Source organism: Lemur catta, chromosome 8, assembly GCF_020740605.2.
Source record: "Lemur catta isolate mLemCat1 chromosome 8, mLemCat1.pri, whole genome shotgun sequence".
NCBI lineage: Eukaryota > Metazoa > Chordata > Mammalia > Primates > Lemuridae > Lemur > Lemur catta.
In genome coordinates, this window is record NC_059135.1 from 46,785,762 (window position 1) to 46,808,854 (window position 23,093).

Consider the following 23,093-nt stretch of genomic DNA (forward strand, 5'->3'; position numbering starts at 1 on the left):
CATTTTAAATACTCAGATTGTTCATGTTGGTATCTTATGATTTATTTATTTAATCAGAAAATACTTATGGCCTGCCAGGCACTCTGCTCTACGTTAACCTGTATGATGTCTACTTTATTTTTTATCACTTGTTCTGTTATCTTCAAAGTCAAATTGAGCTAATATTAATACTATGGTATTATGCATTTTATACTAAAGTTGTGTTAATTAAAATTATGCTGGGTTGATTGGATTAATGCCTTAGGAGTTGTTAAATTCTAATGAAACTAATCTTATTGTTGAGAGGAATGAATTTTCTAATTCTTAAAAGAGAAGTGATTTTAGACTAATTTAGAGAAACTATTTGTTCAAACATCTTGGTAAGAATATATAGAAAAAGTCATCTTTTGAAATTATATTTTCACCAGAAGACTCAGACAAAATGAAGTTAGCCCACAACAATTGAAAAAAATAATTTAAATATTTATACTAGCCAGGGGTCATTCTAAAATGAGGAGTCTTTAGTAACTGTAAAATAGTAATAAATTATAATAATATATTATTTACTCAATGATTATCCTCAAATAATCTTTGCTGTTCATTTTTGAATTGGGGGTCAAATGTCACTCTGAATCCTTTTGTAATCCCTGTGGCAAGAATTAATTACTTTCTCCATTGTCCTCCTACAGCATTTTTATATCCTTATTACCACATTTAACACATCAGAATCTTCATTATTTTTCCTCCTGTCTTCCACACAAGACTGTTTGGAGGTAATGTTTTATTCACAGCGTGTTCCCACAGAGCCAGTCACAGAGTAGGCAATCAAATGTTGGATAAAATGAGTACATTTACTTGAGCAAATATTTTATTAATTTTCCATTCCCCTATTCTATTTTTGTTGTTGTTATTTTTTAATGCTTGTCTTTCCTTGTCTTCTCATGGCATTTACCACCTTTGCAAATGTTTACTTTAGCCTGCTGATTGTCACTTTAAGAAAATTTCACTGCTTTCTGGAATTCCTCTGTCTCTATTCCTTGTTTTAAATGTCCCATGTGAGCTCTTCTCCAAGATTAAAAATTCCTTCATGAAGGCATCCCACTTATTTTGGAATCTAAAACCTCCATTACCAAAGTATGATATAACTCCACAATGATGATTATTGAATACAATTGATTATATTAAGAGTGTTGGTAACATTTTACACTAATCCAAAAAGATGGTCACATGAAGGAATTAAGAATTAAGGTTTTGAACAAAAGCATGTTTTAGAAAACTACTGCCTTACCTAGTGATAAAATGGGGCTATGATAATTTACCCCCAAATCAGAGATTCTACTACCTAACTTAGTCCAGGGGCTAATTGTCTTAGAAGTTCTGCTAATACATTTGCCTCAAGGTCCCCAGACTTCTTACACATAGTGACTGGGTCCCAGGGTGTTTGAGGGGGATGTCTTCAGTCTATTATTAGGTTCTCATCCCCCTGCTTCAGTCAACAAAGGAGCATCTATAATAACTGTAGTGTTGCAGAAACTTGCGTGTTCTGGGAACTCCATAAGTTTAAGAGGATAAGAAAATTAATTTATGCACGAATTATGTCATAATTTGAAAACAGACAGACTAACTTAATTAGAAAGTGGTAGGTATTTAGTCTGTATGTTTAAGTTTGTACTTTATCTTCTCCTTCCCTCTTTTCTTTCCTTCTCCTTCGTTTTTTCCTTCTTCCCCTTCCTGCCTTCTCAGCTAGAGTGTGGAGTAAGTCTTTGGAGTTCACGGCACAGTGTCAGCCATGGCCACCTCAAGATTCCGCTCTTGTTATGGTAGAATATTCCTTTCCACACAATTTCTCTTCAATTGCTTTCCCCGTATGGACAATGGTTTAATATGTGAAATTTATGATAACATTTTTACATGTATTTTTAATTTATATAAAAGTTATTTTACCATAGATCCCTTTTTGTTTTTTACCTGCTCCACACTATGTTTTCAAGATACATCTTTGTTCTTTGGACACATCTTAAGAAACTTATTTCTTCTAATGCTGAATAATGTTTTGGAGTATGCATCCTCCACCATTATTCAGTTTAGTGTCCCCATTGTGGGACATCTAGGTGGCCTCCAATTCTCTTGCAATATGCATACTCCTGTATGTCCGATTCAGAATTTCTTTGGAGAGGAAATTCTAGTAGAGGGGTCGCTGGGGATAGGCCATACTTTTCCTTAATGTCACTAAGAGCTGCCACATTATTTTCCAGAATAGCTACATCCTTTTACAAAACATGAGCTGAACCATGATGGTTTTTGTTCCTTACATCTTTGCCAACTTTCTAATTTTTTCCAATCTTTAGAGTTATTAATGAAATGGGATCTCATTGTTTTGATTTATTATGATGGAAATTGAATATCATTCAATCATTCATGTCATTATTTAACATTTGGACTTCCCCTTTTCTTAAATGTCTGTTATAGCAACTTTGTGTTTCTTCTGTCTTTCTTATTTTCTTCACATAGTTCTTCTTAATCACACCATATATCATTTCCTTGTCAACTTTAGATGTTGTAGATATCTTCTTCCATATTGTCATTGTTTGTTACCTTTGTTTAGGATCTTCTTTTTTCAATAAATGAATACATTTGGATGTATTCAAACCTCTTCACACATATACTTTATTTAAAGGTTATATTTTCATTGATTTGTTTAAGAATTTTAGTGTGTCTGAAAGCTGGTAGGCTAGGTGCTAACCCCTGTCACCAATTGTGCTCAGTTTTTTAAAAGTTAAAATAGTTATTCATGGATCTACAATCTGTTATTTTAGTTTTGTAATAGCATTTTGTATTCCTCTAAAAAACTCTAGCTAGATTTTAATTATGATTGCATTGCTTTTATACATAATTTTTGAAGACTAGACATCTTAATAATATCAAGTAATTCTTTACACAGGCACAGAATAGCTTTTCATATATTCAGATCATTTATGTCTGCTAATAGAGTTTTGCAATTTTTTTCAAGAGGTCCTAGAAATTCTTTGTTAATTCCCATATATTTTATAGTGTTTGCTGGTATCAAAAATGTGATATTTTCTATTTGCTGTTTAGAAAAATGTGTATAAAATTTGTAATTTTATTTTGTATTACTCTGACAATGTATTGATGGATACTGCTTTTTAAATCTAATCTAGTTGTCTTTTTATTGGAAATTTGAATTTATTTATAGCTATTATATTTGTTGCTATAGAGGGACTTTAAAAATTCTACCTTATTTAAAATTTTCTCTTTACATATTTCTGTTTTTCATTTTTTTTCTGTTTTGCATTGGGTAAATCAAGTTTTATTTTACTGATTAAAATATTATATATTAATTTTTTCTTTTTTGTATTATTGTCACTTTTTAAGACACATGCAAGGTTAATTTTTATTGCCAATTTTATGAACTTAACCGGTGTCTATATATTCCCTCAAATGAGATAAATATTTTCCACCTTGTCACCTCTCCATTTTTGGTTCTGCTACTCTGTTGGTAGAATTTAGGTTCTACAATTTTAGTTTTGTTTTGAGGTGGATTTCCATTGTATGTCTCTCTCTCTCTCTCTCAGCCTTTCTTCTATTTCTTTTCCTTCTTGCTTGCTATTTTTAAAAGGAAAATCAATTTCAGTTCTTGCTCTTCTGTACCACAATAACTTTACCAAGTTCCTTGATTGTCCATTTTTTCATGTTTCTAGCAGTGCTCTACTTTTTATTGTAATATTTCCTTAAAGAATGCTTGCAGGGGATCTTTATTACATAAAACCTCTGAGGCTTTGAATGCATAAGAATATTTTAATTTCACTCTTACATTTAAATGACATTCTAGGAAGATATAACATTCTAAAATCAGAGTTCTGTTCTTTCTATATTTTGAAAATATTTTTCCATTGTCTTTTATTTCTAGGGCTTTTGTGGAGGAGTCAGATGTCAATCTGATTATCATTTCTTTTTTGGGTAGTCTGTTCTTTTTCTTTGGAAGCTTTTAGAAATTTTTCTTTGTCTTTGATAATCTTAAATTTTACTAAAATGAGCCAGGGTATGGGATACATATCTATCATTTTTGTCATGCTAAAAATCCATTCAATCATATTCAATCTTTTTTTATCTTCCCCATCCCTCTGTCCCCCTTTTCTCTTAAAACTTTGTTTTCTGGATACTAGAAACGTTTGCATGTGGTGGAATATTTCAACTCTATCTTTCATGAGCTCACTATTTCAATCTTTGCAAATAGAAATGCTGCCATTCACGACTTTCATTTTGTTCCCCCCTCCCTGCAAGTTTACATGCCATTTAGCTTTCAAATAAAAATTACATATGGACATAGTTGATTAGAATCTAATAGGACCACAAATTATGTTATGAAAAACAGTGGTCCCCAACCCGTCCTCCTTTCTTACTGGAAACCAGCATTCTCAATTCTTAACTGATAACTTGGTATTTATTTCTCTATATCTAAATAAATGTGACAGTTCTTATTTTTTTTTCTTTTAGTTTTAATCATTGTCCATTGACTTGATATTTTGGAAGACAAAAATTTATTTCATTTTTACTCTTTCACCCAATACTCTCCTGACTCCCTCCCAATTTTTCATCTTCATTTCATCAAAATGGGTATATGATAAGTTTTGTTATAAAACCCTTTGTTTACATTATTTTGTCTATAAAAACTAGGCCACACAATACACTATGATTACTTTTGCTGTATGACAACTCTACTTTCTAGTAGGTTAATAATTGTGTTTATTTTATTTGCTTAATTTTCTGTCCTGTCACTAATTTAGTTTCAAGCTCTTGCCAGGCATGTAAATATCACTCAGTATGTTCACATATTAGATAATTTATCAATATTATCATCTTAAGTCTTTCCTGCACAGGCCATTCTTTAGGCTGTATTCCTTTTTTTTTAAGTAGTACGCAATTTGAGTGGCCACGTCCCCCAGGTTCTTAGCCTGTAACTGAGTAGCTAGGACAGGGTTTCTCAAGTAGACAGCTATTTCTTTTGGGAGATTCTAAGTTTCAGATGTGTAGAGTAAGTAATAGGGTCCATTTGACTTTAGGTGTTAGCTAGCTAGGTTCTTTGTGTGCATTCTTCATGCACCATAATTATGTAAGGGTAAAGATTGAATTTGGGCACTAAAACCCTCAACAATCCTCATTGCTCTATTTTGCAAAGACCTACTATACGCTTCAACATGGATCTGAAGTGGTCTGTGGAGAGTGTTTGGGAACCACTAAGTGACCTCACCTGCTTCTTAGGGTTTTCACTAAAACCTATAAGTTGGAAACCCCTAAATCTCCATCTTTAGCCTAGCACTCTTTCTTAAATTTAAGATTCACATCCAACAAACTATCTGGCAAAAGGATATTCTCTAAATACTTCAGATTGACATCCTTCCCACCAGAGTTAACCATTTCTTGACGTTTTCCATAGCAATAGGCCCTCCCAGTCACACGTGAGAGGCAGCCTATAGTAGTGTTTAGAAATATGATTCTTGAGCCATATTGCCTGGGTTAGAGCTTCAGTGCTACCACTTAATAGCTGTGACCTTGGGAAAGTTACCTGGCCTCTCATTTGCAAGATAAGGATAAGCAAGAGTAGGGTTGTTATGGGGGATTAGATGCATGAAAAGCTGCTTAGAACAAAGCCTAGCATATTGCAAATTTTATGTGTCTGTTAAATATAAACAAATGAATAATCAAATAAACAAACTCATGCTAGAACCTTGAAAGCAATTGCTTGTGTGTTCTTCAAACCCCAAACCATCCCTTATATCACCCAGCATTGATAACTACCAACGACTACCAATTTTATCTTCTATTTGTTTCTTAAATAGCTCTCTAGACCACAAACTCCATAAATGTCTGTTTGTTTACAATCTTATTTCTAGTTTGTACTATAATACCAAACACACCTGGTGGGTGTTCAATATAGCTTTTGTTGAATGGTTTAATAAATTACACATATCACATTTATTACTATTTTTTGTTAATATATTTCCCCTACTATATTTAATTTCTTGATGATTTGGGTATTTCTGTTCTTTTTAGCATAGTGCATAGAAATCAGTAGGCACAAATAAATATCTGTTATATGAATAAATGAATGCATGAAGGCATTTGGACAGAAGAAGGAGTCAAGCCTAATAAGTTAGATTTCTCAGTGGCAGTATTGCTCTGAGAAACACACTGCCGAAGTTAATAAGGCAGAACTTAATGTTACATTGGCTTTACTTGTGTCAGTTTTTAAAAAATAACAAGCATTTAACTCAGACAGACCACTGAAAATAACTAAGACATTTAAGACACACTAAAGTGAAGCCAATTATCCTGGCAACTAAGGGCATTTTGTGTTTGCTAAGCATTTAACTTGTGGAGATGAGGATGCATTTTTAGCAAAAATTCAAATGGTGACACTTCTGGACCCTTCCATATAGCCGGAAGAATTCTACTCCAGAAATAGAATATTATAATATCCCTGATCAAGGATATCCACACTATTATAATATTTATACCAAGTTAAGTGAACTTATAAAACAAAAGTAATAATGAGAAAAATAATAAGACTATAAGCTTTCAGGTGATGGAAATATTTTTTTACTACAAGTATTAGGTAATTATCTTCTTATCAATAACATATTTGATTAAATTATATCTAAATATTATTGTAACATATTAGGAGAGACTGGTAATTGAACTATGTATAAAGTGAAAGCTAAATCTTTTTATTTTAAATGTGAATTAACCCTGTGCTATATGAGTAAAGCACCAATAGCAAAATACACTGTTCCAATGAAATGACAAAGAATTGACTGATCTACTTTACAGAGGAGAGCAAAATAAACAAAGCGAAGAAACACACGAATGATGGCAGTTGCACAGAGATAATGCAGATACCAGATACGCTAATTTGGCTCCATTTTACATAATGCATGAAATCATTCTTTGTTAGTAGTCACAGCAAACTATTTTATTTGTATTTTCTATATACTACACAAGAAAAGTTATATTTAACATTGCCTAGGATAAGTATTTCCAAAAAGTATTTCTTAATTTTTAATTTTATGAAAATATATTACATGACAAACAAAATGATAAATCTTTGCAACCTGCTTTTGCTCCATTCATTACTGTCATATTGAATGGGCTACTATTTTTACACTGCAGCATTTCCATACTATTTGCAATGCAGTGCAAGTCCCTTAAAAAAGTCCAAGAAATTGTTACTCCTTTATAGGAAACTATGATCCAGAAAAAAAGTCATGCATTAAACAATTGTTTAATATTGCTATTTAATTTAATAAATATTTATTGTGCACTCACTGTGCCAGGAAATCTGCTATGAGATGAAAAATAGGCAAAAATCAGCTACACATCCACTGATACCCATACATACACCCAAACCCCACACAGACACACACACACATACACACATACAAGGGAGTATCTTATCTCTTGGTGACATTTTAAAGGTCCAGCAACAGTGGAAGGGTGTTCAGAGAAAGAGGGGAACTTCTAGTTTATAAGAAGAGAAATATATCAGGGAGAAAAGACCAGATGAGTGAGGCATTGAAGAATGAACAAGACTTGACAGGCAGAGATGATGGGGAAGGCGGGATGTGGAGGAAGTTCCACTGGGAAAAGCACAGAGGCAGGAACTGTGAGATCCTCAGTAGCTCAGCTGGGCTGGATCATATAGGCTGTATGCTTTGGAATGTGGTGGGAGGTAAGCCAGGCTTCATCGCTAGCTGGAGGAGTTTGCATTTGTACAGTAAGCAAGGAGGAGCCAACATAGTTTAACATATACTTGAATTCAAATGTTTATTTTATGCTTGGGCATTTTATTACCTTTTAATGTAAAATTTTGATTTATAATGTTGTAAATGATTTGTCATTTTGAAAACCTGTGTCTATCATACAACATTTTATGCCCTGTAAACACACAATTCAAAGTGAGTACAAATTAACAGAAATGAATTTAACACATTAGTCCTTTCTCAAAATAATCACTACAAGATAGTCAATATATTTTGGTAATCATTTAGGAGTTTTCATAATATAGCTTCTGTAGGTAATAAACAAGAGGATGAAATTAACACTTAGATAAAAGGTTAACGATAATGGCTGATGTATAAAAAATGGATGATATAATGAATCTGAATATTTGAAATTGGATAACATATTTATTTATTTTGATTTTTTAATAATAATTATTTAGGCTTACAAAAGGAAAGAATTTAGAGAATTTGGGAACCACAGAGAAGTATAAGAAGAAAGTTAAAAAATAGCATCTTTACTGTACTGATATGTAGTGTGAGATAAGAATCTAAACTTCATTTTTCAAGTGAGTATTCTCAAGTATAATAATTTCTCAGGCCTCACCAGCATATCATATACCTTTACTGTATTCAAAATTCTTAAATAGAGAATTTTCTGTTGATTTTCATATTCTATACATTAGTTCTTATATCAGTACAACATTGTTTTAATTATTGTAGATCTATTATATGTTCTAATATAAGTTAGTACAAGCCATTCCTCCCTATTCCTTGAAATAACGTTGCAGGAGTATTGAATGCAATTTTTTAAAGTGTTAATACATTTGAAGACAAATTGACATTTTAAAATTTCTATTTTGTGACTTAAGAACATGATCTATTTCTCCATTGATTAAACCCATCTTCATTTCACTCTGAATGTTCACAGTGTTCTTTTATGGGTATTATCTATTTCTTGATGAGTTTATATTCTATGCATTTTATCATTTTGTTATTGTGAACAGGAGCTTTTACCATTTTGCTGATTATTTTGCAATATAAAAAATTAATGGTTTTCACATTGATTTTTACCTGTTTAACTTATTGTTTTCTCTTGTTAATTATAATGACATTTCAGTTGATTTTCCAGGACTTTTTGGCTGGTTAATATCTGAAAATAATGATGTTCTTATTTGCCTTTTCTTTATCTCATTGATTTGGACAGAACTCCTGAGACTATATTAAATCATCGTGGTGATAAAAATTATATTTATTGTTTTTCTGACTTTGATTGATATTGACCCTGCAGTGTTTCAGTATTAAGTACTATGCTTTTGTTGATTTAAGATTGATATTCTTTATTACTTAAGAAAGTATCATACTATTCCTAGGCTTTTCATACTTATTTTAAGTCCTAAATGCATCAGATATGTTATAATCGAAGTTAAAAGTTTTTTTTATAAAATATGATCATTATAATGCATCTAGATATGGAAAATTCCAGCTGATTATGTCCAACATGTATGTTTAATTTTCTCTATCCTAATTCCCACTTACTGACAGGAAATATCTACTTTCTTAAAATAATAGAATCATTATAGCAGAGGAAGTCAAGAATGAATGCCATCTGGAATTACTGGAAAATATAAGTCCAAAATTAGTCCAACAGAGAACCCAGAGCAGAAAAGAAACAGAAAATTTAACACTCAAGAATAGTTGTCCTCCAGTGGGCTTTGGAGGAAATTTTAAATTCAGAATCAATTAGACAAAGAATAGAAATTGTCAGGGAAAATAGTGATTATAATTCATTAAAATAATTTTGCTCCCAAGATAAAGCCTAAGAATGATTCTATCAATCAGCCTGGGTATGTTACCTAATTTTGGAGTAAATTATATTCACCCACCATCATTTTTAATTGTTCTTTATTAGTTTTTCATTTTTAAATCCAAACCATAGATCAGTGGTCCTCACACTGTTTATGAAAAACATTTGAGGAGATTTTGTTTTTTACTTCAGCATATTATGGGGGTACAAATGTTTGGGTTACACATAATGCCTTTGCCCCACCCGAGTCAGAGTTTCAAGCGTGACCATCCCCCAGACGTGTGCACTGCACCCATTATGTGTGTATATGCCCATCGTCTCTTACCCCTTCTGATCTGCCCAACACCTGATGAATGTTATTACTATTTGTGCACTTAAATGTTGATCAGTTAATACCAATTTGATGGTGAGTACATGTGGTGGTTGTTTTTCCATTCTTCTGAATAGTTTCCAGCTTTATCCACGATAATACAAGAGGTGCTAGATCACCACTGTTTTTTGTGGCTAAGTAGAACTCCATGGTATACATATACCTCATTTTATTAATCCACTCATGTATTGATGGGCACTTGGGATATTTACACATCTTTGCAATTGTGAATTGTGTTCATACTTTTCCAGTTCTTTGAAACAATTTATTAGATTGTTGATTTGTGATCTTTCTATCTTTTGGATGTAGGCATTTATAGATAAAATATTGTTCTTGGGATCTGGCAGATCATTTTTTAAAACCCAAATTTTAGAACTATTGATTATTTTACTACCAAAATATATTTGAACAGAAGAGCAGGGCAAGGAATGTAAATTATAGGAAGAGATTTCCACCAATCTCACTGCACACATGGGGACTTAGCTGTTCAGGGACCTGGAAGCCATTTCTGTTGCCATCTTGTCTCCTTTCCCCAGTTAGTATCTATTTTTCTGTATCCAATTAGGTACTAATTACATGTCTAAGTGTGTAATATGACATCAGGAAAACCATAAAATTGGTAGTGGAGAGGAGTAGAATAAAAGCAAGTTCAATTAATTTGTCCTCTTTATGGTGTGGGTTAGAGATTTTTTTTAGTTATTAAAGTTAAAACTGTATATTTGAATATGTTTTTAAAATCAAAATGGTAATTATAGTAGGAAAACTAAAACCTTGGAAAGCATTAGAGGACAGAAAAAGAAAGAAAATATAGTCTACATAGCAAGTGATCGAAAATGTTAGCAGAAAGCATTTTAAAAGAAACAGAAAATAAAACTAGGAAATAGTAGTCAGAAGTCAAACGAAATATGTCAATTACAAAAAATAAAAAAGAAATGTAAATGGCCAAATATTATTAACAGACAGACTCTCAGAGTGGAAAAGAAAAATCCACTCTATGTGGCTTATGAGTAGGGTGATCATATTGTTTATTTCAAAACCAGGATGCTTTTGAAAATGAAATGTGGCCACTATCAATAATAATGGCTGGAAGACAGATGTAAACCAGACAGTCCCAGACAAATGGAGATATATCATTACTCTATCCAAAATAAACATGAAAATGTTAAACATTAAATAATTGTTAAATATTTATCAGACATATTTTAAAACAAAGAATTAAAACATTAAAATTAAACAAAGTAGATTTTTAAGGCAAAAAGCATTGATATCAGTCAACTGACAAATATTTATTGAGCACTCCCTGTGTGCCAGGCAGTATTCCAGGGACAAGAATAATAGCAACACACAAAACACAGTCACTGTCCTCAGAGAGTTTATGTTTTAACACCTAATAAGGTAATGGCAATGAAAGAAATTAAGAGTTCTACTTCCCTGTCCTTTTGCTCTAATTCATTTTTACAATATTAACAAAAGTTTTAGACTGAAACCAGATAGAGAAAGCAAAACAGACAAACAAACAAAAAAGAACCCTAGATGGAAGGGGCAGGGCACAGAAGAAAGGAGAATAAATTGCAAGTATTCTAAATAAAATACTACTAAATCAAATAGAGCAGGAAATTAAACAAGTAATATATGATTAAGCATTATTTATGCTAGTAATATCAAGATAGTTCAATATGAAGAGATCTAAGTTTAAGGTCACATCACTACAAGTGTTGTCCCACAGCAACATCAAGCTGGAGTGCTTTTAAGCCCTACCCTCATACCTGACCATAATTTCTGGACTTGGGGCTACAGTATTGATAAGGAAAACCTCCATCTATTACTTAGCACAGCAGCCATCTGAGGCCTCCACCCCTCGTGGATGACCCGCATCAGCATAATACTAACCTAACACCTGGCCCATTAACTAACTAACCTATTACCTGGCACATCAACATAACACTAAACCTATTACTTGGCACATCAGCATAACACTAAACCTATTACGTGGTGTAACAACTAACCTAACCTATTACCTGGAGGGCATTAGTCACCTGAGACCCTACCCCTTGGATCACCCCAACTTAATCAAAATGGAAAAAATTGGGTAGACGGGGCTCAGAATTTGGTGGCAAGACCCTTCTGAGCCCGCCGGCGAATAAACCTTGATTCTCTGAATATCTGTGTGCCACTCGTTTTGTCCTCGGGACCACTCGCTATAACACTTGCTGTAACATTTTGGTTCCCTGACTGGGAAAACCGACCACGCTGACCCCTTGAAGCCACCGGTTCGGGGATGGGCGCAGTGACCGCAGGACCTCAGCGAACCAGTGACCGCAGGACCTCAGAAGTGAACTGGCGCCAACTGCCTTTTTGTGGAATATCTTCGCTCCTTGGGAGGTCCCGCCGGCCGCGGGGTCCCGAACTCACCCGGACACGCCAGAGAGAAGGACAAGTCAAATCAGGTCTGGAGGCATTAGACCAGGTAAGGTCCCGGGACCTGTCCGAGTCAGGCCTGTCAGAGGACGGGAAGAGAAGCTTGATCACCTCCTGAGTGCAGGGAATTCCCAGGGTGGGAATGTGTAATCTCTGCCTGTCTGAGTGAGTGAGTGAGTGAAGAGTGACTGTTTGTGGTTCCACGGCTATGGCTTCGGAACCTGAGTGAGTCTTCACCTGTGGTTCTGTGGTGGCGTGGTACAGCATAACGGTGACTCACTCCTCTAAAAGGAGTGACCCTGCCTGGGGTTTATACGGGCACACCTTAGCCAAGACACGCCTAAGTTCCTGCGAGGGACGCAGCCAGGCGGACACCTGAGAGAACCCTCCCCCGTTTGTCTGTTAAGCTGCGACACCGTTCACGGGTCTACAATGGGTAGTGTAGAATCTAAGCTGATGGTCCTTAAATGCATGTTAAAGAACTTTAAGAAGGGTTTCACGGGAGATTACAGCATCACAGTGAGTCCCAGCAGACTTAGGGCCCTTTGTGAACATGAATGGTCCACATTTGGGGTTGGCTGGCCTGCAACAGGAGCGTTAGACCTCCCCACTATGAGAGCAGTTTGGAAAATTGTGACCAGGACTCCCGGCCACCTCGACCAATTCCCTTACACAGATTCATGGCTAGAGATTGCTCAGACCCTGCCCCCTTGGGTCTGGTTCTGTGCTAATAAGGGTCAGAGCAGGATTTTTGTGGCCCAAAGGACCAGAGACTCCAAACTGTCCAAACCCATATATCAGGAAGCTCCTGAAGAGGATCCACCACCACCACCCTACAACTCTACCGTGACACCTCCTGAAGTGCCCCCGAATCCACCAGACACCCTGCCACTGTCAGTCTCCCTGCCACCAGTTCCAGACCAACCAGGTGCCGACACTCCCATCACCCACCAGCTACAGTCAGCTCAGGCCCTAACTTCAGCCCTCCAGATGCCCCTGCGTAAGGTGCGAGGTCTGATGCAGGTTACAGACAATGGGTCCACTCAGCCAGGGCAGCCAATCCTGTACTAACAGCCCTTCTCCACCACTGACCTTCTGAACTGGAAGCACCACACCCCGCCTTACTCCAAAAAACCTCAGGCCCTCATTGACCTCCTAGAATCCATCTTTCAGACCCACCGTCCCACTTGGGAAGACTGCCGCCAGCTCCTTCTGATCCTTTTAACATGGAAGAATGATGCCGGATTATAGCTGGGACCCAGAGGTGGCTCCAGGACCAGGCTTAGCAGGGACCTTGGACGTGGAGCAGTGGGCACAGAAAGCAGCACCCGAGACCAACCCAGGTTGGGATTTCAACTCCCCGAGTGGACAAGAGGCACTTGGAAGGTATCAGGAAGCTCTCCTCCATGGGGTCTGGGAGGGAGTCAGAAAATCAACCAACATGAACAAAGTCGCTCTGATTACCCAGAAACCAGAGGAATCACTGAGCGAATTCTATGAGCACCTTTGTGAGGCCTACCGAGTCTATACACCCTTCAACCCAGAGGTGGTGGAAAATCAGCAGATGGTAAATGCTACATTTGTTGGGCAGTCCTATAATGACATCCGACGGAAACTCCAGAAACTTGACGGGTTTGCAGGAATGAATATCACGCAGCTGATGGAAGTGGCCCAGAAGGTCTATGTTAATTGAGACTGGACCACCCAGAAGGAGAAGGACCACAGAATGAAACAGAAAGCCACTCTCCTGGCCACTGCCCTCGGAAGACCTGACTCAGCCAAGAGACCTAGCCCACCATGGGAAGGAGGACCCAGAAGACGAGGGACCCTAAAGCCTGACCAGTGCACCTATTGTAAGGAGTTTGGTCACTGGAAGCATACCACCAAACAGAAATCTGCCCAGGGACTTCCAGCAGGAGCCGGGGACCCAGGACCTCATCAGTCCCTCGGGGGTTGACTCAGAATAGGACCTACTGGGTTCCCTGACTCTTGGCCCCTGGGAACCTACGGTCATAATGGAAGTGGGTGGCCAACGAATAACGTCCATGGTGGACACTGGGGCAGAACATTCGGTGGTAACAACCCCCATGGCTCCACTTACAAAGCAGGAAACCACCATTATGGGAGCCACTGGAACTCCAGTAACTTGACCCTTCTGCCAATCCCGAATATGACAGATGGGGGGCCATCAGATAAGACATGAATTCCTATATATACCAGACTGCCCCGTGCCCCTCCTAGGTTGAGAGCTCCTGAGCAAACTGGAAGCCCAAATCACCTTCCACCCCGAAGGGATTGAGAGCCTCATGCTTGGTGCTCCAGAGAGTCTCATGATGGGGGTCACCCTGCCTTGGGTATCGGAGTGGAAGCTACACGATGAGGCCAAAGAGGAACAGAACCCACCTGACTTCCGGCAGGACTTTCCATTGGTATGGGCAGAGGACAACCCTCCCGGTCTTGCACACCAACATGCACCCCTTGTGATCAAGATGAAACTGAGCGCCCAACAGACCAGGAGATGACAGTACCCCAACCCCAAGGAGGCTCGAGAGGGAATTCAGGAACACATTGATAGGCTTAAGCAGGAGGAGATTTTGGTGGAGTGCGAATCCCCATGGAACACTCCCCTCCTGCCAGTCAAAAAGCCCAACAGAGGTGGATACCAGCCCGTCCAAGACCTGCGACTGATTAATGAGGCCACAGTGACTCTCCACCCAGTGGTACCGAACCCATACACCCTCCTAGGCCTCATTCCTCCTGATGCTGCCTGGTTCTCCTGCCTGGACTTAAAGGATGCTTTCTTCTGCATGTGGCTAGCTCCGAAGAGTCAGCCCCTGTTTGCCTTTGAGTGGGAGGATCCTCAGACTGGAAGGAAAACCCAGCTCACCTGGATGCGACTATCACAGGGATTTAAAAATTCACCAACTCTGTTCGGGGAGGCTCTAGCCACCTCCTTTCTGTGAGAAGAAACCTGCTGCACACTTCTACAGTATGTTGATGACCTCCTTCTAGCAAGCCCAACCAGGGAAGACTGTTGACGGGGAACCTGGTGCCTGCTCCAACTGCTCACTGACAAAGGATACAAAGTCTCCTGGAAAAAGGCACAGATTTTCAGGCAACAGGTGAAATACCTTGGTTTCCACATCACTCAGGGGTGCCGGACACTGGGACATGAGCGTAAGCACACCATCTGTACAATTGCCAGGCCGACCAGATGGAGACAACTCAGGGAATTCCTCGGTGCTGCCGGATTCTGCAGCATCTGGATCCCAGGTTTGTTCCTGAAGGCCAAACCTCTGTATGAGACCCTACGCAGGCCTGAAAACAAAGAATTGGAATGCGCCGAGAGTCAGGAAAGGGCTTTCTAGGAAATAAAAGACTTACTAAAAAGAGCCTCCGCACTAGGGCTACCGGACCTCACCAAAGACTTTAACCTGTTTGTACCCAAGAAGAAACAAGTGGCTCCGGGGATTTTGACTCAAACTGTGGGCCCATGGCAGAGACCAGTGGCTTAATTGTCAAAACAATAAGATCCAGTAGTGGCAGGATGGCCACCTTGCCTCCTCGCACTAGCAGCCACCGTCCTGCTAGTCAAGAAAGCAGAAAAACTCACACTGGGACAAAACCTCCATGTACGAGTCCCTTATGCAGTACAGCTCTAATGAACACCTCAGGGCACCAGTGGCTCTCAAGCAACCGGTTAGCACAGTATCAAGGACTGCTGTGCGAAAATCCGCGGGTCACCCTGGAGACTGTGTGGACCCTGAATCCCGCCACCCTCCTACCCACTGAGACAGGGCCCCCAGACCATGACTGCATGGAGGCAGTAGAGGAGGTCTATGCCAGCCAGCCAGATCTGAAAGATAGTCCTCTACCAGCACCAGACTTAGAACTGTACACGGATGGCAGTAGTTTTATCCAGAATGGGAAACGACTGGTGGGCTTCACTGTCTCCACAGTCAATGAGGTCATCATGTCAGCCCCTTTGCCCCAAGGGTGGCTGGCACAAAGGCCGGAGCTATGAGCCCTCATCCAAGCCCTCAGGCATGCCCAGGATAAGAAGGCAAACATATACACAGACTCTAAATATGCCTTTGCCACAATATCCACGGGGCAATATACAGGGAGAGAGGACTGCTGACTGCAGGTGGAGGAGATCAAAATAGGGATAAAATCCTCCAATTGCTGGAGGCAGTTTGGGAGCCAAAAGAAATTGCGGTCATCCACTGTTGAGGGGACCAAAAAGGCACAGATCCAATTGCCATTGGCAATTGCCTGGCAGATGAAGCATCCAAAAATACAGCCACCTGAGAACGTTCAGAGGACAACACTGCAACTGAATGCCAAATCTTGTTGGCACCTGAGTGGCCTGAAAAACCAAAATATACTCCAGAAGAGAACCAGTGGGCAGAGCAGGAACAGGCCAAGAAGGACGCAGACGGGTGGTGGCACCTACGAAACCATAACATCTTTATCCCCAGTAAATTAGCAGACGCTATTGTCTCCTGATATCACAACCTGACTCACTTGGGGAAAACAGCCCTCACGCAGCTACTCGCCCAGTACTACTATATTGCCAAACTTCCATCCATTGCGGCAACAGTCAGCGCCCACTGCCAGACCTGCGCTAAAAACAGTGCAGCGGTCAGGCCGAGACCCGCCCCAGGAATTCAGTACACTGGAACCTCTCCGTTTGAGGATGTGGAAGTTGATTTCACAGATGTAAAACCATGTCAGGGCTATAAATACCTGCTGGTAGTGATATGCAACTTCTCAGACTGGGTCAAGGCAGTTCCTACCCGGACCAAAAAGGCTAGGGAAGTGGCAAAGTTTCTATTGAGAGAAATCATCCCCTGGTATGGTCTACCACTCTCATTTGGCAGTGACAATGGACCAAGCTTCACTGCAGAGGTCATGCAAACCCTCACCAAGGCACTAGGAATCACATGGAAACTACATACAGCCTACAGGCCACAGAGTTCAGGGAAAGTAGAGCACATGAACCAGACCTTCAAGACCACTCTAGCAAAGCTATGTAAGGAAACACAATTACCCTGGGTAGACATGCTAAGCCTAGCCGTGTTCAGAGTCAAGGGCACACCGGGACACACAGGATATTCTCCCTTTGAAAACCTGTTCAGTGGACCTCCCCCACTCATCAAGCAATTAAGGGGAGACATCAGACAACTAGGGGAATTAAATATTAACACACACCTCCAAGCTTTAGCCAAAACTATGTGCCATATCCACCACACCATCCTAGAAAAAACCCCTATTGCCCTGGGTCTCCCTGTCCACCCCTACCAACCCGGGGATCTAGTCTGGGTAAAGGACTGGAAAAAAATACCCCCAGAGCCCACCTAGAAGGGTCCCCATACTGTGGTACTAGTTCCTCTCACTGTTGTTAAAGTTGTAGGTATCACTCTGTGGATCCACCACTCCTGGATGAAAAAGGACAAATCAGACAATGAAATTGATCTCTGGACTACACATCAGGACCAGCGGAACCTGCTGAAGATCCAGCTTAATCATCTGCCAATGAGGACAGCCACACCCAGGACTGAACAGGAGTAAATGGGACCACTGGCCCTGGCCCTCATTGGGGTTGTAGTGACTTTACTGGGGATTAGACACTTCTCGGTAGCTCCGGAAGATTGGACTGTACTGCAGAGGACATCTCTAACTGTGATATTTTGGCTAATTGTAGGATGTCTGCTCCTACTTCAGTCCCTACCCTCCTCCTGGTTGGGGCACTCACCCTAACAACTATGGCAGAGAAACCCTGCCCTGAGATTTGTTATGCTAGGACTCGGATTCCCTCCACCAAGAGGATTACTCCAGGCTTCTGGACCATGGAGGTTTCACAGTCAGCACCTACATACCAAAGACATGTTATAGTGAGGCTCAGGTGTGCCACAGTGGAGGAAAGAAATATTGGACTGACACCATTACAGGTAATATTCAAACCTATACAGCCCCAAGGGGAAACCAGCTTGTTGGAGTTACTGGGGGATGTCTGATGGGGGAGGAGTCCAAGACCAGGCTAAAATCCAACAGCTAGAAGACACAGGGGCTCAGCTAATTAAGATAGCCTCAGTAACAGAGTCAACTTACAAGAGGCCAGATCTTACTGGCATATAAAAGATCACTGAACCCCTGGAAACCTCTCCCCTAATAACCCGGTTCCTCAATATGACCCTCCAGGCCCTACCCAACTATACTTCATGCTGGGTCTGTTTACCCCTCCAGAAACGAATCTATATTGGGGTCCCTGTGCCTCCAGGCTGGAACTCCAGTATCTTAAACTCAGGCCCAAATAAAACATCCCTGGTGGGTCCAGTAACATACAATGTCCGCTTAGCCATAACTTCCCACATGCATATCATTTGCATTACTAATGCAAGAGAAAATAAAATATTGGGATTCATACTGGGTGAACTCTACACAAATAACCAAACCTTACCCAGTAATGCCACTGCCACCTGCTCCAGGGATGGCATATTTTTTCTTTGTGGAGACATTGCCTACCTCTGCCTCCCAGGAAACTGGACTGGGACCTGCACCCAGGTCTTCCTCACCCCAGATGTTTCTATCTTTGAAACCCAGCAACTGGAAGCTGCACTAAGCCCCCACCCAAACACCCAGAAAAGGTGGGCCTTACTAGCATCAGTCCTTATAGTGGGAGAAATTGCTGCTGGGATAGGAGCAGGAGTAGGAGACATAAAAACATCCCTGAGCATCTACCACAAGTTATCCCAAGAACTAAATAAAGACATGAAATGAGTAGCAGATTCCCTACTGTCCCTCCAGAGTCAACTAAATTCACTAGCAGCAATGGCATTACAGAACAGACGGGCCTTAGACCTACTCGCTGCTGAAAAGGGGGGGACCTATATATTCCTAGGAGAAGAGTGCTGCTACTAATTAAACCAGACAGGAGTAGTATCCACAAAAGTCAGGGAGCTAAGAAAAAAAATCCAGAAAAAAAAAAAAACAAGAATTAGAACAAACCTGGGGTTTCGACTTGGGACAATGGACTTCTGGCTAGCACCTCTGGCTGGGCTGCTAATAACTATTCCTCTACTTGTCACTGTAGGCCCCTACATATTCAGCACGGTTATAAAATTTGTAAAAACAACTGTAACCCGGAGAGCAACGACTCACATAATGGCCTTAGGAGGCTATCACCCACTGGGAAATGCTGCCCTATAATAGACATATAAGGGCATCAAAAGGGGGAATGATAAGGAAAACCACCATCAATTACTTAGCACAGCAGCCACCTGAGACCCCCACCCCTCACAGAAGACCCGCATCAGCATAATACTAACCTAACACCTGGCCCATTAACTAACCTATTACCTGGCACATCAACATAACACTAAACCTATTACCTGGCGCATCAGCATAACACTAAACCTATTACCTAGTGTAAAAACGACTAACCTAACCTATTACCTGGAGGGCATTAGTCACCTGAGACCCCACCCCTTGGATCACCCCAACTTAATAAATATGGAAAAAGTTGGGAAGATGGGGCTCAGATTTTGGTGGCAAGACCCTTCTGAGCCCGCCGGCGAATAAACCTTGATTCTCTGGATATCTGTGTGCCACTCAGTTTGTCTTCGGGACCACTCGCTGTAACACTTACTGTAACAGTATGACCAAACTGCACAAATAATAAATGCATATTGAAAGTACATTAAAAACAATCTCCTCAGAGGTGGCGCAAGATGGCGGAGGAGAAAAACCGCCAGCCAGAGTGTCTCTGCGAGAAAGATAAATTTTAGAAGAAAGTGAAAAAAATAAACACGTAGACAAACAGAGCAAATGAGGGTTAGAAGGAAGGTACCTGAAACTACAGGAGACTCCACGGGAAGAAGTTGCAGAGGAGAACTGGAAAGAGAAACGCCCCCGAGAGGCTTGTCGACTAGCCACAAGGGTAGGTGGAGCAGTAAAATTTCCCCTCCCTTGCATCTCAGACTGCTGGTGGGCTCCTGAGCTGTTGAAGAGACCAGCCCAGAGATGGCCGCCACCAGTGAGCAGTGAGCCTCTCGCGCGGACAGGGCACCAGGCTCCCGGCTCCCTCAGGGCACCGCCCGCCCCACAGACCCGAGCGGATTGGCCGGCGCCATATTGCTTCATTCTCCCCTCCCCCTTCCCTGCCGCGGCTGTAGGTTGTCCCACAGCAGCGTCAAGTTGGGGTGCTTTTGAGCCCTACCCCCATACCTGGACCATAATTTCTGGACTTGGGGCTACAGTATGACCAAACTGCACAAATAATAAATGCATATTGAAAGTATATTAAAAAAAATCTCCTCAGAGGTGGCGCAAGATGACGGAGGAGAAAAACCGCCAGCCAGAATGTCTCTGCAAGAAAGATAGATTTTAGAAGAAAGTGAAAAAAATAAACAGGCAGACAAACATAAATCGAATGAGGGTGGAAGGAAGGGTACCTGAAACTACAGGAGACTCCAGGAAGAGAAGTTGCGGAGAACTGGAAGGAGAAAGGCCCCCAAGAGGCTTCGAGACTAGCCACAAGGGTAGGTGGAGCAGTTAAATTTTCTCTCCCTTGCCTCTCGGACTGCTGGTGGGCTCCTGAGTGGGTGCAGAGACTTGGCAACACCAGCCCAGAGAGACGGCTGCCACCAGTGAGCGGTGAGCCTGTTGCGGACAGGGCACCTCCTGCCCTGCAGACCCCAGACCCTCGGCAGGCGCCATACTGCTTCATTCTCCCCTCCCCCCTCCCTGTCCATGGCTGCTGAGAGAGACAATTTAGCCCCCACCCAGAGGCTTCTGCAGGAAATGGTACCTTTCCTTTGGGGCCCTATAGCAGACTGAGGGGTACTCATACTGTGAGCTCCCTACCCACCGGCCCTCCCTGGTGACTCCAGCAGAGTGGGGCAAATCCTGAGGCAGAGAGACATTGATCCAGCTTGGGTGGCTACTTCCTGAAGGGCAGGTCTTGTCTTGATGAATTCCCTCAGTCTTTGCTTGTCTGAGAAGGTCTTTATTTCTTCTTTGTCTAAGAAACTTAGTTTTGCAGATTTCAAGATTCTAAGCTGGGCATTATTCTGCTTGAGAAGAGTGAGAATGGGATCCTAGTCTCTTCTTGCTTGTAAGGTCTCAGTTGAGAAGTCTGCCATTATTGAGATGGGTTTTCTTTTGCAGGTTACCTGCATCTTTCACCTTACAGCTTGTAGGAGGGCCTCTTTGGTGGTTATTTTGGCCAGTCTGATGACTGTGTGTTGTGGTGTCTTCCTGTTTGCAATGAATCTCCCAGGACTCCTTTGAGCTTCTTGTAGATGGATATCTAGATTTCTAGCAAGGCCAGGGAAATTTTCATCCATTATATCCTCAAATAGCTTATCCAACCCTTGTGTATTTTCTTTTCCAGTCTCAGGGATGCCTATGATTCTCACGTTAGGCTTCTTTATGTAATCCGACATTTCTTGTAGGCTTTGCTCTTTTCTCTTATTTCTCTGCTCTATCTCTGTGACTGACTTATTTAATTGAAAGGTGTTATCATCAATCCCTGAGGTTCTTTATTCTGTTTGATGAACCTTGTTCTTGAGGCTTTCCACATGTTTTCTAATTCCTCTATGTTTGTCTACATGTGTATTTTTTTCACTTTCTTCTAAAATCTCTCTTTCTTGCAGAGACACTCTGGCTGGCGGCTTTTCTCTTTCGCCACCTTGTGCCACCTCTGAGGAGATTGTTTTTTAATATACTTTCAATATGCATTTATTATTTGTGCAGTTTCATCATATTGTAGCCCCAAGTCCAGAAATTATGGTCCAGGTATGGGGGTAGGGCTTGAAAGCACTCCAGCTTGATGTTGCTGTGGGACAACACTTGTAGTGATGTGACCTTAAACTTAGATCTCTTTATATTGAACTATCTTGATATTACTAGCATAAATAATGCTTAATCATATATTACTTGTTTAATTTCCTGCTCTATTTGATTTAGTAGTATTTTATTTAGAATACTTGCAATTTATTCTCCTTTCTTCTGTGCCCTGCCCCTTCCATCTAGGGTTCTTTTTTGTTTGTTTGTCTGTTTTGCTTTCTCTATCTGGTTTCAGTCTAAAACTTTTGTTAATATTGTAAAAATGAATTAGAGCAAAAGGACAGGGAAGTAGAACTCTTAATTTCTTTCATTACCATTATTTTATTAGGTGTTAAAACATAAACTCTCTGAGGACAGTGACTGTGTTTTGTGTGTTGCTATTATTCTTGTCCCTGGAATACTGCCTGGCACACAGGGAGTGCTCAATAAATATTTGTCAGTTGACTGATATCAATGCTTTTTGCCTTAAAAATCTACTTTGTTTAATTTTAATGTTTTAATTCTTTGTTTTAAAATATGTCTGATAAATATTTAACAATTATTTAATGTTTAACATTTTCATGTTTATTTTGGATAGAGTAATGATATATCTCCATTTGTCTGGGACTGTCTGGTTTACATCTGTCTTCCAGCCATTATTATTGATAGTGGCCACATTTCATTTTCAAAAGCATCCTGGTTTTGAAATAAACAATATGATCACCCTACTCATAAGCCACATAGAGTGGATTTTTCTTTTCCACTCTGAGAGTCTGTCTGTTAATAATATTTGGCCATTTACATTTCTTTTTTGTTTTTTGTAATTGACATATTTCGTTTGACTTCTGACTACTGTTTCCTAGTTTTATTTTCTGTTTCTTTCAAAATGCTT